Source organism: Plecotus auritus, assembly GCF_963455305.1.
Source record: "Plecotus auritus genome assembly, chromosome: 7".
In the NCBI taxonomy this organism is placed as follows: Eukaryota; Metazoa; Chordata; class Mammalia; order Chiroptera; family Vespertilionidae; genus Plecotus; species Plecotus auritus.
In genome coordinates this window covers 17181885-17199856 of record NC_137774.1, presented here as the reverse complement: position 1 = coordinate 17199856, position 17972 = coordinate 17181885, and the positions used below count along the sequence as shown (strand labels likewise).

Here is a 17972-nt window from a genome sequence, read left to right as displayed (position 1 = left end):
TTGGCTCAGTGGATTGAGCATCCGATTGGAAGGTCCAGGGTTCAGTTGCAGTCAAGGGCATGTACCCGGGTTGCAGGCTCGATCCCCAGTAAAGGGAGTGCAGGAGACAGCTGATCAATGATTCTCTCTCATCATTGATGTTTCTCTCTCTCTCTCCCTCTCCCTTCCTCTCTGAAATCAATAAAAATATTTTTAAATAAAAAAAGATTAGAGGCCCAGCTAGAAGTGTGCTGAGAGGTGGAGAGGGGGAAGTTGAGGATGGATAACCTACCCAGTCCCGAGGCTGCGCTTTGCCCCTTTCAGCATGAAAGTAATTCATGTCCAGAGACTAAAGGGGAGTTTTCAACACTTCAGAAGCAATTGCATCAGAAGACATAATTGTGTGCCTAAGAGCTTCTTTTTTCCTTCTTTTCTGGAATAGACTCTTGGAGACGTTGGTTGCACCTGGATTTCCTCTTCTCCATTCCTATCGCACACACTCCTGCCCTGGATAATGCTTTCTACTTGGGAATCACAATGGAAGAACGGGCCCCTGGGGCTTCCAGGGTCTGTTGGTGAGGTCTCAGAGATACAGCACCTGACGTGTTTTGCAGAACAGGTAGGTCTACTGCACATGACCTGCATCTGGGCATTTCCGGACCCATCGAGGGCTGTATTTCCTTCTCCTTCACCTCACGCTTCCTTAGTTCGCTGCTTAGGCCAGGACTGGCCACTGTAACAGCAGAGCAGGCTAGAGACCAAACCTACCCCTCGCCATATCGTCCGCATGTCACATCAGTGTGGCCCTAAAACCCTAGGACGGAGCAGTCCCAGTACCTAACCTGGTCGGAACCGTGGCTGTCCAAGACTCACACAGTGGGGTCTTGGTGTAGGGTGGCTCTTTGAGGAACCTGAGCAGACCAACACAGTACAGGGCACCAGAGGAGGAGGACAGACTGCCAGACACGTAGAAGTGGGGGTTCCCCTTCTCCGGAGGGAGACCCAGGGAGATATGACTCCTTCAGCATCATCGTCTCCAGGCATGTGTGGGAGGGAATGTCCTAACCTTCATCACCTAAGAAAGGAGAAAAGCCGTCATTTCCACGGGGTTCTGGACTGTGATCCAGAACTCAGGTTCCTTTAGCTGAAGAGCCTAACTCACTTCTATGAGGCTATGGAACCACAACACCCTGAACATTAAATATACAGCAGTGGGTGGACTGTGAGTCATTGCAATGACAAGCCTTTTAATTTGACGGCCAAGATGTGGGGGCGGAATGGGGATAATGGTTTCGGAAACAGCCAGATGCTGATGTTATCTATGCAGGAAGGAAGACAGTGGCCCGTCTCCAGCAGTGGTAGGAGGCAGGAATCAAGAATGGGTTTTTAATTTCTTATCTTTGTCCATATCACTTAATGAATATTTATCAAGTACTAGGTAGATTATGACTAGGTTCGGGGGAATATTAACATAAACAAAACAAGAGCCCTCCCCTCGAAAAACACTCAATGTAGCTAGGAAGACAGACATGTAAACAAATAGTTAAAATGTCCTGTGAGAGGGTGTATGAGAGAAATGCAGGCGGGAACTGTGAATTCTGCTTGAGATCAGGGGAGTCTACATTGTTTCTCTGAACGTGGAGATGTTTGAACTGAGCCTTGTAAGATGAGTGGAGGGAAGAGGATGTGCAAAGGAATGATTAGAAAGACCAAGATGTGTCACCCAGGCCAGGTGGCTTAGGTGGTTGAAGCATTGTCCTGTACACCAAAAGGTTGTGGGTTCGATCCCTGATTGGAGTGTGTATGGGAGGCAAATGATCAATGTTTCTCTCTCTCTCTCTCTCTCTCTCTCTCTCTCTCTCTCTCTCTCTCTCAAAATCAATAAAAACATAACCTCAGGTGAGGATTTTAAAAAAAAGAAAGACCAACATGTGTTTAGGGAACTCCAGGAATTAGCTAAGGCCAGGCAAGAAGAAAGTTTGAGAGAGTGAGAAAGAGGAGAGATGTCCCATGGGGTTCAGGGTGGCAGGAGTGAGACAGGGGGACAGATATAGGAGCTGGAAGGATATGCATGGGTGAGCGGTATATGATGAGAATATTAATGAAGCTGGGAAATAGACAAGGAGAAGCAGGACTAGTGTGGACCGAGGTGCAAGATAGGGAATTCATAGGTCGGACCTGGTGGAAGATGAAATCCCTTCTCTGTGGAGACTGTGGCCTTCTTATCTAGGCTGAGGGCTGCTTCTCGGACTCCTTTGTCCCACCTGCATTAGTTCTAGTCTGTTCCATTCAGAAATGACATCTTTCTATGTCTGGCTTTACTTGCCTCTATGACAGATACTCCCCGACTTCTGATTGTTTCTGATACTTAACTCTGCAAGGGAAGAAACGCTTCTCTCAGCAGATGGACAGTCAATAGACCCTGTTAGAAGTCCCTGTGTTGAGAAACTCATGGCCTCACTGCTCCATTCACCACCTAATGTTGTAGATCGAAAGTGTCACTCTTCCAGAATAGTAAAATATGAAAACACACACACAATGAGGCTTTAGAATCATCCATCTATCCATCCATTTCAAGAAATAGTTACTGAGTACCTACAAGAACTCTTTCTGTAGGGATTAAGAAGTACAGATTGGCAGTTACAAAACAGTCATGGGGATGTGAGGTACAGCATCGGGAATATAGTCAATAATACTGTCATAACTATGTCTGGTGCCAGGTGGATACTAGACTTATCAGGTGGATCGCTTCATATGTTCTATAAATGTCTAACCATGATGCTATACACCAGAAACTAATGTAATATCGCATGCCAACTGTAACTGAAAAATTTTTTAATTAAAAAATATGCAAATTAAAAACACACAAAACAAAGTGAGGCCGTCAACAAGGAGAGAGCTATGAGTACACCTGGCAGCAAGGATATTTCATGACTATAATTAATAATTGCAATAATGAAAGTGAAATATGACCTTCATCGAACCTTCTCCACGTACATTAATTCTTCTCTGCAACCTGGGGAGGTGAAGGTTAGGGCTGTTGAGTAACTTCTCCGTGTTACCCTCCCCACGGGTGGCCCGTCCAGACCTGGAGCCCAGGCCAGTGAGTTTAAGTGCCGCATTTGTAAATGTGTTTAATGACCAAGTTGGTTAACTGAGGAATCTCTTTCCACCGTGCATTTCTGTTTTCCGAGAGAAGGCAGATGCCTTTCTGGGACTCTTGCTTGTCTTCCATCCTCAACTTGATTCCCCGAGCAATAATACACTCAAGGATACTTAACTCTGAACCTAGGGAGCGGTGGTCAGCAGATGAATGTGAGTGGAGAGTGCTTGGCACGAGTGGGGGGCATATGTGGACATAACATGATGAGCTGACTCTCTTTTGTGGAGTCAGCACGACTCTGAGGGTTTTGACTGCCAGGAGGTAACTGTGTCTATGCCTCGAATAAGAAAACCAGGCCACACCATGAGGGTGGCCTAAGTCAACTGAGGAGGAGTAGAACGTTATGAGCTTTTCTTTTTCTTAAAAGCAGCATAATTCTTCATTAACAATTTTATTTTTAAATACAGTTGACACTCGAGATGATTTTGTATGAGTTTTGGGTGTACAGTACAGTGGTTAGACGCTCAGGCGCTTCACGATGGTCCCCTGCAGCTTTGAGCTTTTCGATTCTGCTTCTGTTTAGACCTCCTCTCCCTCCTCGGTTCCAGCAGAGATGGCCCAGCCTGAGAGGTGAGACCAGGACCCACTGTGAAACCACTCGGACCACATATTTACTTTCAGAGTCGGTTGATGATGTCAGCCCAGGCTTCAGGTACAGTTGGTTGCGAAAGAAGAAGGCTCACCAAGCCAACACCTGAAGGCATGCGATCCCACTCATCCAGCCAGCCCCGGACACCCTTCTATTATAAATGCAATCTAAGACATGTTGAAATTATGTTTTCTTTTTTCCTCTTCAGGGTTTTTAAAACGTGACTTTACCCAGATACAGATTTTAAAGAAATGAAGATGAGCCCAAAATTTACCATGTTGCTTAACCCCACCAAGCTTCTGTGTTTTCTCGGTTTTTAGTTGGGGATAATAACTGCATCCTCTTAAAAAGTTTTTGAGAGGATCTGATGAGAAAATCTACATAAGGCCTTAGGATAGGGCCTAGAACACAGCAAGAACGTGATCAGTGATGAACTATTATGGAGGTCTCTTTTTAAAAATCTTCATCGATTAGTTGTGATTCTTTGACCTGTATCCTTCACCCTCTTTAAAACATCCTATTGCAGGGGTGGGCAAACTTTTTGACTCGAGGGCCACAATGGGTTCTTAAACTGGACCAGAGGGCCAGAACAAAAGCATGGATGGAGTGTTTGTGTGAACTAATATAAATTCAAAGTAAAGGAGCGGAGGGGAGAGCAAGAGAACCCTCTGCTCTTTTGGCTCCGCGGGCCGGATAGAACAGCCGAACGGGCCGGATCCGGCCCACGGGCCGTAGTTTGCCCACGGCTGTATTGGCTTGATTTCATTTTCAGACCTTTTTCTCTCTCTTTAAGGGCGTTTGAGTGTAAAACATGGTTAGAAACAACTAGGATTTCTTCTGTACAAGTGCCATGTTAAAATAGACCAGTGGTCGGCAAACTGCGGCTCGCGAGCCACATGCGGCTCGAGAGCCGCCGTTTGCCGCTCTGTTGACTAATGAGTTTGCCGACCACTGACCTAGACTCTCGATTCCAATAATTACTGGCTGTTGTTGTTCCTTGTGATTAAGCCCCTATCCCAGTGGTCGGCAAACTCATTAGTCAACAGAGTGGCAAACCGCGGCTCACAAGCCACATGTGGCTCGCGAGCCGCAGTTTGCCGACCACTGTAGACTGACCAAGCTGCCCTGGTGCCATGAGGGTGAGTCAGGATGGCGAGCAACGAGCCTGGGAGTCTCGGCATGAAGTCTGTCCCCCGGTGACTGCACCTGTGATCCTCCAGGTGATTCTAAGGCACCACACCCTAAAGGAGGGAGGTGCAGTGTTTTCTCTGCTAAGGAAGAGCAGCCAGAAGAAAACACCCTACTCTGTCTCCCTGTGGGAAGAGCACCAGGCAAGCTCCACGGATAGCAAGGGCCAACGAAAGCAAAGCCCACGTGCTGCATCCTTGGAAATCACTGGAGAACCTGCCCTGGAGCTTCATGGATGGCAGGCGAGCCCACGAATGTCTGGGCAAGGTCCTTGGAGAATGGCTGCTGGGAGATCCATGACGTGGGGACTCCACAGCTTCCCAGGGAAGCTCAGGGGTTTGCAATAGTCGAAGCATGTGACCCCTGGGAGAGCAGATAACAATAACACAAGGCTGTGTGGGTGAACACCACGGGCTAGAAGGAATTTTAAAGGAATTTCAGGTAGATCTCAAACTCCTCCTTTTATCACTCCTTTTGTAGTTTTTCTCTTTTAGCCAAGTTTTCCAACGTCTGTGATTCCTGCGAGTGTTGGAAGGCTGATGGAGAATGGAATGATCTGGTTCTCCGAAATGTGCTGGATTGGGAAAGGACTCCACATAGAGACTGGAGGTGTAGTGAGATAGGTTGGAACGTGGCTGGGATGGGGAAGAAGAAGATGAATAGCAAATGCTACTTTTTATTGAGAGCTTACTATCTGTTAGGTGGTGCACCACGAGCTTTGAATGCAGGATCTCTTTTAATCCTCACAAGTTAGAGACAGGGGCTATGATTGTTTCTGTTTTGTGGACGTGGAAACCAAAACTTGAAGAGGTGACATCACTTGCTCATGGGCACACAGCTAGTTCACAGAACTGAGTCTTCAACAAGACCCTCTGATGCTGGAGGCTGTACTCTGAACCACTAGGCTAAAAAAGTTGTGACTTACAACGTGACTTAGAGAAATATTGGAGCAAGCACATTTCTTCAAGAGCAGCACCTACATCTTTGATGAATGTCGTTGACTCTGCCTCATCTTCTGCTAGAAAGGGTTTGCATCTCATTGAATTAAGTGCCCCTGCCCCTGAGAATTGGTCCAGCTGATAACCAATCAATGTTTGTCAGGTGACCTGACTGATGAGTTGTGTATGACAGATTCTGAAAGCCAGACTTACCAATTAAGAGATGTTGCCATCTGACCTCTCTACAAGAGCCACAAAGTGAAGACAAGTCTTATTGATGGTCCCAAAGCTCATGAAGAAGCCAGAGAGAGGCCTAGCCAGTTTGGTTCAGAAGATACAGCATCAGCCCTCGGACTGAAGAGTCCCAGGTTCAATTCCGGTCAAGGGCATGTACCTTGGTTGCAGGCTTGATCCCTGGCCCCGGTCTAGGTGCGTGCAGGGGGTCGGGGGGAGCAACCAGTCAATGTGTCTCTCTCACATCGATGTTTCTCTCTCTTTGTCTCTCCCCCTCCTTTTCACTCTCTCTAAAAAATCAATGGAAAAATGTCCTCGGATGAGGATTAACAAAAAAAGAAGAAGCCTAGAGAGAATCACCCAACATGGCACCATCACCACTGCCCAGCAATTTTATTCCTTACTAGAGGCCCAGATCTGTGCACTGGTGGGGTCCCTCGGCCTGGCCTGTGGGGATCGAACCGAAACCAGCTCTCTGACATCCCCTGAGGGGTCCCGGATTGCGAGAGGGCGGTTCTCGGGTGATGCACCCCGGAATTGGGCTCCCTCCTCTCTGGTTCTGGGTGCGTCACCCAAGAACCGCAGCTGCCAAGTCACCACAGCTCAGCAGCTGCCAAGTCACCGCAGCTCAGCAGCTCCTGTGTTGAGCATCTGCCCCCTGGTGGTCAGTGCACATCATAGCTACCGGTCAAACAGTCGGCCAGTCGGCCAGTCGCTTAGGCTTTTATATATATAGATAAGTCATTATGTTTTCCTGAGATGAATCAGGGAACTTCTACAGAGTTTTAAATCTAACACATGCAGTAACATTCAACCACTTATCGCCATCACATAGGGTCATTGCTACAAGGTCATTGGCCCCCAAAAGACTTCAAACTAAGTATGTGCCTCTTCCTAATCCCTATGATTATGAAACACTACCAGGGGTGGTAGAGAAACTTCAGCTCTGGTGCAAAGCTGCCCACTCTTTGAGGCCGATGAAAGGATTGAAGGGAGTATTCCTGGGAGAGAGACAGGGATTTTTCTCATTATCCATAAAAGAATTACTGCCTCCGGGTTACGGCTTTGGTTTAGAGAGGGATGAAGAACTGAGCAGTTTTTAGGACTATCCCAGTTGCCTTTCAGATTGTCTTTCAAGGGACTGAAGGTCACTTTCCAGGGACTGGGAATGGGAGGTTCCCCTGATGCCAGAGATGGAACAGCTGGAGGGGTCCCAGGGTGGCCCTGGGTGGAGATGCCTGTGTGCTTTGGAAGGGATGGGACGGGCCCACCAGAGGTAGGCGAGGGCACTATTTACTCTACTGTCTGCGCCGTCATCTCAGGCTTGGGAAACTGCCACGAGACTTGGCTTTTGTCAACCATTAGAATGCCCTGGAGACCACAAAAACCAACAAACTCTAACACTAACTCTGTAAACTCCCAGATGGCTCAGCACAGCAGGAGGCGGGGGTCACTGCCTACACACCCAGCCCTGCGCCACAAAGAGATGAGAATTGTGTTCAGCACTGCCAAATGGTATTCCGGGAATATTGTTCCAGCAACATTCACGGGTACCTCCTCTTGGAAAAGGTCGTGTATATTCAAGTAAGTTTGAAAAATATGAGGTTTGAAAAATATGGTGTGGCTTAATGGTTGAGTGTCGACCTATGAACCAGGAGGTCACGGTTCGATTCCTGGTCAGGGCACATGCCTGGGTTGCGGGCTCGATCCCCAGTAGGGGTTGTGCAGGAGGCAGCCAATCAAAATTCTCTCTCATTGATGTTCTCTCTCTCTCTCTCTCTCTCTCTCTCTCTCTCTCTCTCTCTCTCTCTCTCTCCCTTCCTTCCTCTCTGAAATCAATAAAAATATATTTTTTTAAAAAGTCAGGTTCTAATGTAAACGGTAGGTTATGCTTCCACTTACTTTTGGGTTAGACCAGGAGCACATCAGTGACACATTGCTTAAAACTGCAGAAACACAGACATGGATTTGTGTACGTGTGCGAATGCACATCCTTTAGAAAAGAGCCAAATAAATGCCTTATGTACCAGCAAAGGATGAGTGATGGTGGGGGCGGCGGGCTGGGGAGGGAGAGCCCTGTGGCAGAGATTTAGGAAAGTCAGCACCCCGATGGCAGGTCTAGGCCCATGATTCTGATTCTGAATCCCTGGGTGACCTTCCCAGGGTCACTCCACAAAGCTGGTTCTGCTTCCCATACCCAACGTAGAAATTTAAAAAGTAAAGGCATCTCAAATTTTCTTACAAAATATTACAAGGCTTCAACAAGCCCATGCCGCCAAATGTTTTGAGCTTGTGGTCAAGGACACAGCCTAATGACAGGGTAGGGTCTTGACCACCAGCAGGATTAACGGAGGGGTTTGCCCAGCAGGCACAGAGTCTGTCCAGCCAGCACTGTGGGTAGCTGACATCCTGGGGTCAGGGTGAGTCATGCCCTGTGGGCATAAACACCCAGGCATGCTGTGTCCTTGGGCCATAGTGGCTCACATCCCCGGGGACTTGAAAAGAAAGAAAACCTAGAACAATGAGCAGGTGACCTCTTTTCTGTTGCAGACAGAAAACAAGACAAATTGGCCCGTCAACCTTCAACCACAATGCTATCCTCCTTTTCTGTTAACCCCGGGGTGTCCTATTCATTGGGGGAGAGGGGGATGAGATTGCCCAAGGAGCTATTGGCTCAGATCATGCTAATGCCTACCAAAGAGACGGGACTTCCAAGAAAGGACACATGGAAAAAGTGATTTTTGTGGTGGCAAGCTTGTGAACATTGGACATGTAGGCAGTATCCTTTGTCCAAATGTTATGCTTCCCCTTTGGCATTGCTGAGTCATTGGGTTGTCTTGAAATCTGAGTTTAAAAGCCTGTGAGGTGAGGCCTGCAGTAAGGAAGCCTCTTTTGAGTAGTGCAGGGGCGCCACCTGGAGTTCTGTGTGAGTACTGCAGCCCGCGCTTGGCTGATTCACAGTTCTGAGGTGGCGTGAACGGGGCTGGTTCCCTTTTGCAACAACAAAACCTCCCAGCCAGCCCTGCATTTGCTATGGCAGCCCAGCAAATCACAAAAAAACACACAGGTATTTCATTATTTCCTACGGTAGAGTATCAGTTAGGGTTCTCCAGAGAAACGGAACCAACGGTGTATATAGGCACACCATTAAGAGACTTATTTTAAGGCATTGCCTCATGTGGTTGTGGGGTCTGACAAGTTCAGAATCTATAGGCTGCACCTTCTGGCAGAAGTTGATGTTACCATCTTGAGGCCAAATTTCCCCATCTCCAGGAAACCTCAGCGTTTGTTCATAAGGCCTTTAACTGACTGAATGAGGCGCACCATCCAATCACCCGATTGTGCCCCCGTCAAATTCCTATGTTGAAGTCCAAACATCACAGCGTTGACTGTATTTGGAGCTAAGACCTTTATAAAGGTGAGTAAGTTAAAATGAGGTCAGCAACTGGTGTCCTTATAAAAATAGGGGCACACGGAGAGAGCGGACCACGTGAAGGGGCCTGCAGGTCAAGGAAACAGGCCTCAGGATAAACTCAGTCCACCCGTACCTTGATCTCAGGTTTCTAGCCTCCAGAATTGTGAGCAAATAAATTTATGTGGAGCTGTTATGGGATTCCAGGGCAGGAGGAAGAGGGAAACTGAGGCAGGAAAGTTAAAACAAGGCTCAACAGTGTGGGCAGTTTGCAGCCAGCTTGTAACGAGCAAGCCATTGTCTTCCCAGCCCCGGACACAGAGCACATGGCTAAAACCTCCCTAAGGAGAGACTGCAGAAAGGGTGGGGGCGGGAAGGAGGAAAGAGGAAAAGGGCAATTTTACTCCCTAAGCAGAGAAGCCAGCAGTCTCAAGGCTTGGCAAGATCAAGTTGCAGGTGCTTCTCCTGAATTCTGGGAAGGCCACAACCAAGTAAAAAGGGACCTTGAGAATGAATCTGCACCAAAATATTCAGCAGAGGAAATGTGAGCCCTATAGGCAGGAGCGTCCATAACGCCTTAGGCCGTCACCCACCCTGCTCTTCAGATTAGCTGAGAGCTGTCTGTGCTTCCTAAGCCGGATGTGTGGGTTTGCTGGCTCTGCTTTTTCAATAAAGGGGCATGCTTTCATTGCTTTGATAAACTGGCTTTTCACAGCGCAGTCAAGGTCTCTCGTATAAATTCATTTCTATGAGAAGACAAGGATTGAGGCTGGGAACAGCCCTCTCCCACTGATTGGAGGGTGGGGGCGGCTGTCGGGAACACCTCTCTGATGTTGGCGAGCGGTGCCTATAACAGCCTCCCAGCCAGTGGCACTTTGCTATGGCAGCCCAGCAACCCCATAAACCAGGGTGTTTCAGTATTTCCCCCACCTTAACTTTCATGTGTGTAGAACTGTTGTATAGTTGATGAGAATTTCAATGATCTGAGGTTTAAAATTCTCTTAGGTTTCCATGCGGATGCCATTTAATGTCACTTAATGGGTCTGAGTTCGCATGTGTAGCAGACAAAGGCTCGTTCTCATGCAAGCCGCGGCCTTCCAGCTTTTTGCACTCCCAGGAGTCACAAATACATTTAAGTTATTATATTACCCCACACACACCCCACACCCCGATGTAATGGAAATGAACGTTTCCTGAAGCAATGCTTTCTCGTGCTAAGGGCTGCCGGGGGCGGCCATGGGCAAGTGTGTGCTTCTGGTTACCGGCCTGTGATTTGAGCGGACCCACCGTGGAAACAGTACTTGGTTCAGGGCTGTATGGCTCCCGGGGCTTCCCTTCTGTGCCCGTTACTAAGACACAACGTCCGTCTTAGGCCGTTCAGGCGGCTATAACAGAATACCGCCGATGGGTGGCTTATGAACAACGGGAATGTGTTTCGCACAGTGCTAGAGGCTGGGAAATCCAAGGCTCAGGCATCAGCATCCGGTGAGGGCCCTCCTCCGAGTTCATAGATGGTCCTCTTTTTTATTTTTTATTTTTTAAATCCAAAATGCAGTATTGGGGTGGTTTCCCACTCACCTTGATGTGAGGCGCGTTTAGTGCTGCTTCCTGCGGAAGGAGCAACCTCCTGGAGGCCTTGCTTTCCCTCCTGTTGGCTGACCAAGAACAGTGGACCCACCAACACGTAAAACTACCGTTTGTGCCTGGCTGGAGCCGGCGGTGGTTTACAGCATCCTCGGCATCTTACATCCAGGAAGTAGGAACCGGGCTCTGCGCCAGGCGCTGCTCCTCTCCTCGTGTCTCCCGTGTCCCCTCTTCCCCTCTTCTGGAGAGGGATGGAGGAGCTCCTTAGCGAGAGGCCTATTGTCCTGGGGGGTCGTCCCTGCTGGGAAGGCTCATTGATGGTCATCTTGCTGTGTGTCCTCACAGAGCAGAAGGGGTGAAGGGGCTCCCTGGGATCCCTCTCCTAAGGGCACAGATCCCATTCATGAGGGCTCCACCTTCATCACCTAACCACCCCTGGAAGACCCGCCTACCAATACCAACATGTCAGGCATTAGGATTTAACAAATGAATGGGGGGGAGGATCACAAACATTCATTCTATAGCAAGTACAGAATAAACCATCTGACTTTAATAAAATAGAAGGGATAGATATGATGAATGTCATCATTAACATTTACTTGAAATGTTTTAAAGAAAGAATAAAACTTAAAAAAGCAATGGTGCCCTAGCCGGCTTGGCTCAGTGGATAGAGCATTGGCCTGCGGACTGAAGGGTCTCAGGTTTGATTCTGGTCAAGGGCACATGCCCAGGCTGTGGGCTCGATCCCCAGTAGGGGGGTGTGCAGGAGGCAGCCCATCCATGATTCTCTCTCATCATGGATGTTTCTGTCTCCCTCTCTCTTCCTCTCTGAAATCAGTAAAAATTTAAAAAATAAAATAAAAAGTAAAGCAATGGTGCCTTTGTGGGCTGCAGTGATTAGCCAAGGGCCCAGACAGACCATCAGAGGCTCAGGGAACGACATATGTGTCTTTCTCTTCTTTTGAAACTGAGCATTCCACACACCTTTGCCCTCAAATCCCTTTACCAGCTCTAGTTCTGACTTTTCTCTCTTTGTCAGATTTTGTTTAAAAATTTCCTTGACATCCTCTCTCCTTTTACACTTGAGCAATAAATATGTGCAGAAGTGACTCTAGTCACCAAGCTTGTCACTGGCTGTATAAACCTCAAAGTAAAAGAAGGGTGAATAATCCATTCTAAAAGTGCTGTGCTTGTCAATGATCACCTGAGATGGATATGCCCTGTAGAGGGCAATATTTCTCGTTGCCTAAAAGTTTTTAATATTTCAAAGACACAAAAATACGGCAGCACGGCCACTCCCCAGGAGGGCAGAAATGAAGGAAGCCTCTGGGCTCAGCAATGCTCACAGACGTCCACTGGAAAGGAGAAATGGTTGGTGATACGCTTGATTATTGTGTGGACGGAGAAGGAGCCACATGCTGACCTGACAAGCTCAGGGGAGGCCTGCATGGCGGTCCTGCAAAGTCAAGGACCTAAAGTCACCACAAAGGATGGTCTGAAATTAAACTGTAACTGAAAGCAGTTATGGTGGCCCTGGCCGGTTTGGCTCAGTGGATAGAGCGTCGGCCTGCGGACTGAAAGGTCCCAGGTTCGATTCCGGTCAAGGGCATGTACCTTGGTTGCGGGCACAACCCCAGTGGGGGTGTGCAGGAGGCAGCTGATGGATGTTTCTCTCTCATCGATGTTTCTAACTCTCTGTCCCTCTCCCTTCCTCTCTGTAAAAAAATCAATAAAATATATTTTAAAATAAAAATAAAAGCAGTCATGGTGGACAGTCACGTCCTAGGCCGGTATCTTCCCTGACAAAGGTCAATCTTTACCTTAACTGAGCCTATTGTATATCATTGCAATGTCAGGTGTATTAGCATAACCAATGGACGCAGACACTGGGGAGGTGGGGGCTTGTCGTCGGGGGGTAGGAATGGCGGGGGGGGGGGGTCAATGGGGAGGGAGACGTATGTAATACTTTAAACAATTAAAAAAAGAAATGTCAGGGTAACATGTAACTTCCCTTTTTCTGGACCCCTCAGGGCACAACCAAAAGCCCTGGGCACCAGGAGGGAGACCACAAATTCCTTCACTGTTATTGGTATGTTATTGTTGACTAACTATCCTGTACCCACCTCAGTATGAGAAGTGTGTGTCCCAGTGGTCACGGACAACAGGGCGGTGGGGGCATGCGTGGGGAGGCGTTTGGGATGGGAATGGGGGATGAGGACAAATATGTGATACCTTAATCAATAAAGAAATTTAAAAAAAAAGAAGTATGTGTCTATCATTTTACTTTTTACCCAATCCCAGAGGTCCTCCCCGCCTTGCTTTCTCCCGCCTCCCTAATCTATCACCAATGGATTTTCTGTAACCCACTACGTCTCCTCCTTTGATTGTAAGGTATAAAACAAGGTGAAAAACGGCCATTCTCTGGAGCATTACCCCAATCCATTGAGATTCTGCTTCCCAGCAATTGTCAACATGCCTGAGTTGCGAGCTCGATCCCCAGTAGGGGGCAGCCCATCAATGATTCCCTCTCATCATTGATGTCTCTCTCTCCCTCTCCCTTCCTCTCTGAAATCAATAAAAATATTTTTTTAAAATTCATGGTACACACTTCTCCCTGCTCCTCCTCCCCAAACCAGGAAACACAATGTCCCATGACAACGACCCAGAAATAAAAAGTAGTTACGTTTAGTACAAGCAGCATACAAAGAGGTACCTTACGAATTTAACATTTTTAGAGCGGCATCAAAAAAGAGGGCGTGATGGTTTTCTTTTTTGCTGTGTGTGAGTGTTAATGCCTCTTTTTTTAAAGTTTTTGTTTTGTTTTGTTTTTAAATATATTTTATTGATTTTTTACAGAGAGGAAGGGAGAGGGATAGAAAATTAGAAACGTCGATCAGCTGCCTCCTGCACACTCCCCACTGGGTATGTGCCCGCAACCAAGGTACATGCCCTTGACTGGAATCAAACCTGGGACCCTTGAGTCCACAGGCCGACGCTCTATCCACTGAGCCAAACCGGTTAAGGCAAGTGTTAATACCTCTTAAGGCCTTTCCAAGCCCCCAGTCCACACCTTCTCATTTTACAAAGGAGAAATAGTGTCCGATCGTTTTTTGGAAGAGTGATACATAGAGCAAGAATTCCACGAGGGGCAGTGCCCTCAGCGGGCACGGATCTGTCTCGTGCTTCAACGGTGTTTGGACGGAACAGACCCAGGAAGGCCCCTTCTACCAGCCTCCGGCCACTCTCCTACGTCTTATCCAGTCACCACCTTCAGAACCACCTCCCGGCCAGCCAACACACTGTTGTTGTTGTTTTCTACCTTAACTCCTTATTGCCGAACAACCGTGAGCTCCCAAATGCACCAGAATTATTCCACCCACCAAGGTGGAGGCTGCGGCCAACCGCCTGGCCAACCTGCCTCTGGGGCCTCCCACACCTACCTCTCTCGGCTTCTATTTCAACCTGGACGATGGATGTGGCTCTCAAGGGCGTGGGCCACTTCTTCTGCAAGTTGGCAGAGAAGAAGCGCGAGGGCACTGAGCATCTTAAGGTTGCAAACCCAGCACGATGGCCACATTCTCTTCCAGGACGTGCTGAAGCCTCCCAAGATGAAGCCTCCTGGGCAAAGCTCAGGACGCCATGGAAGCCGCCCTGGCCTTGGAGAGGAGCCTGACCCAGGCCCTTCTGGAGCTGCCTGCCCTGGGTTCTACCGGCGCAGACCCTCAGCTCCGTGACTTCCTGCAGAACCACTTCCGGGGTGAGGAGGTGGAACTCATCAAGAAATGGGCGACACCTGACACCTCCGCAGGCTGCCGGCCCCCAGGCTGGGCTGGGCGAGTATCTCCTCCAAAGGCTCCCCCTCAAGCACAACCAGGAGCCTTCGGAGCCCAGAGGCCTTGGGGGGGCCCCTCTGCATCCCCCTGGTGTGTGGCTCTTACCTGAGCCTCTCCCCGAAACTACTAGCCATTCTTTTAACCATCCTGAAGCCCTCACCCAGGCATCGGACCAAATGAAACAATAAAGCTTTTTGCAGGAAAAAATAATAATAAAATTCCACGAGGTTTAGTGGAGACAGAGTATTCCAATACTCACGTTGGAAGCCAGCTCCTCAGATAACACTTGGCCGGTTCACTACCACGTGGTTCATGGGGAAGATGATCTTGTTGTTGCTGTTGTCTTAACTACACACTGCGCTGCCATTTCCCGGAAGTCAGATCGTTATTATGGGCAGAGCTGCCTGAGGTGATGTAGCTGGGTCCTCAGCGACTGAAGGACCTATTGGTTCTGTCTCTCCTCCCTGTTCTCAAGCCACCGAGCTGTTTTCATGGTCCCATGGCAACGGCACACGGTCCTCGTATTGAAGGCTCGGCTCTCCTGGTGCTGGGAGACCAACAGAAGACTCGCCACCTGCTTGTTGTTGAGCAGTTTCCCGCGACCTGTTCCTCAGGGCCCTGGCTCCCGGGGGTCCAGTTAGATGGTCGTCTGCACGAGTATTCCTCAGCCAATGAAGTTTTAAAATGTTGATTGAAGCAACATTCATTTGTCACAAAAATGTTCCTTTACTTCAGTCACATGTCTCAGATCCTTCCTAAGTTCATGTACCTCGTGAATCTCCTAGAAGGCAGAAAAAGCCCAGAGCATTTCACTCACTTTTTTTGAGTAAAAACATCTTTTTTTTTTTTTTCTTTTTGGCCAAGCATCTGGAGGGGCTGATGTCCCAAGAACCATTCTTGGGGGCATGCTGCATCACTGCAACCTGTACCTTACGACCAAGTCTTCCTGGTAGCTCTCTATTCCAGAAAAAAACCCCGTCAACTGGGGTTTTCAGATACAATTTTGTGAAGCAGTTCATAGACTCCGTCCAAGGATCCACACATCAAGGTTGGCCTGGAATGGCTCCTTTGCCTGTGTCCTTGGTCAACCTTCGGTCACAGTAAATAGATTGGGGGTTTCAGATCCTGGCTCTCCCTCTTCCTCTCTCTCAACCTCTCTTTATCAGAATCACAGAAATAGTTCTGAGTGTGTTCAGACATCAAAAAAATAAATAAATCCCCCCCCCCAAACAAAAACAAATGCCTTGCCCATCCGATGACGTTGGCAGCTCAGAACTTTTAGGAAAGGCCCTAATTCCTGTCCCCTTTCCAAAGGGGACATTAGAGATGCATGAGCAACTGCTCCGTGGTAGAAATATGTGCTTCCAAATAAACCAGCTCTGAACTTTGCAAACTGTCCCATCGTTGCATTTGGATGCTTTTCAAGCTGTCCGCGCCCAGGAGGCCAGGATTAAATTCTGGGGAGCAAGCCTGTTTCCTGCCCTGCTTCCCTGGTGGCGGGGGCTGGTGCCTCACTATAAACAAACAAGGAACCCGAAACTGCCGCGTCCGTTTCCGCCTGTGACCAGGAGATGGCGCAATCTGAAGACCTATGTCCGCATCTCGGAGCACACCAGGCCTTTCTGCTTTTCACACCGAGGTCAAAGGTCCAGAGCAGGACTAGAAGAAGACCCAGTATTGTCCAAGACCATAATTCAAAACCGGAAGATGCATACAGTTCTTGGGTGTGTTACTTTGGGAGCACTTGGGAGGATTGTAAGAAGGCCTTTTCATCCCTTTTCTAGCCACGGCTTCATGATTCCAGTTCCTTGACCTTTCTCGCTGCCCTGGAGGAAGAGAAACTTCCTGACTCCTACAATTGGACCGTCTGACCATGCTTGTTCTCACAGGATTTAAGAATTGGAAAGGATTGTTGAGGACATTTGGTTCAGGCTCTCCCCAGCGCAGGAATTGATCTCATTAGTAAAGACGCCATCTGTTTTGAAAACCTCAATAAGGTCAACAGTTCATTCATTCACTCAGCTGTCGGCTCCTTCTCAGACCTACAGGTGCGGTGGTTGGTCTAGGTCAGTGGTCGGCAAACTCATTAGTCAACAGAGCCAAATATCAACAGTACAACGATTGACATTTCTTTTGAGAGACAAATTTTTTAAACTTAAACTTCTTCTAACGCCACTTCTTCAAAATAGACTCGCCCAGGCCGTGGTATTTTGTGGAAGAGCCACACTCAAGGGGCCAAAGACCCGCATGTGGCTTGCGAGCCGCGGTTTGCTGACCACTGGTCTAGGTGGGTTACTGCCCTGACTGCTACCCCCTCACACTGCTTACCGAGTCCTTTATTCATTCACCACTCACTCGTTATGCGGATATTCAGTTATTTAACTGGCTGGCTTCAATGAATGAAAGGGGTCCTGCGCCTTACCCTACTAAACCCTGCAGCCAATCCCTGACACAGGTACTGCCATCCTCTGCCCTTGCAGGTAAGGAAGCGGACGCTCAGAAAGAGTAAGTCACGTACTAGTATCCAAGGAACCACAGCTCATAAGTGATGGTGGTCGTGGCAGGGGCCTGACTCCGAGGTCGTACCCTGAACTGTAACCGTCTCGGGTCTTCCCACGTGTGCATGGACAGCCCCTTGGGGACCCCGTCTTCTCACGCTGCCACCGGAGCGTTCTCCTTTGAACCCTGACAGACATGCCCGCCTCACAGGTCACCTGGATGGGTCTTGCGTTCTTCACTCCTGTCTCGAAGCTGCTCCTGCCCTGGCTGGTGTCCTCAGTGGTTAGAGCGTTGGCCTGCCCACTGAAGGGGCTTGGCTTGGATTCCTGGTCAAGGGCATGGTACCTGGGTTGCAGGTTTGCTCCCCGCCCCCCGTCTGGACACGTGGGGGAGGAAACCAGCTGGTGTCTCCCCCCCCCCTCTCTCCTCCCTACCTTTCACTCTTTCTGAAAAGCAATGGGAAAAAAATATCCTCAGGTGAGGAATAACCAAAAATAAATAAACAACAATAAAAACATGTAAAGCTGCTTCTTCCACATGATAACCCTTCAAT

General features: G+C 48.5%; 1 protein-coding gene and 1 pseudogene across 2 annotated transcripts in view; one reads left to right on the top strand and one right to left on the bottom strand.

Annotated features, from left to right (window-relative positions):
* Nucleotides 1-15394, bottom strand: part of LOC308254942 (uncharacterized protein) — a gene marked incomplete at its 3' end in the record, with an annotated part of 48961 nt that extends 33567 nt beyond the window's left edge. Inside the window, exon 1 of the mRNA XM_080681553.1 lies at nt 15180-15394. The remainder of the gene's footprint in view (nt 1-15179) is intronic.
* LOC308254941 (ferritin light chain-like) lies at nt 13847-17429 on the top strand (annotated as a pseudogene). Its single transcript has 3 exons — nt 13847-13868; nt 14349-15010; nt 17401-17429. The product of its transcript is annotated as a ferritin light chain-like (transcript).
* The last annotated feature ends 543 nt before the right edge of the window (nt 17430-17972 follow it).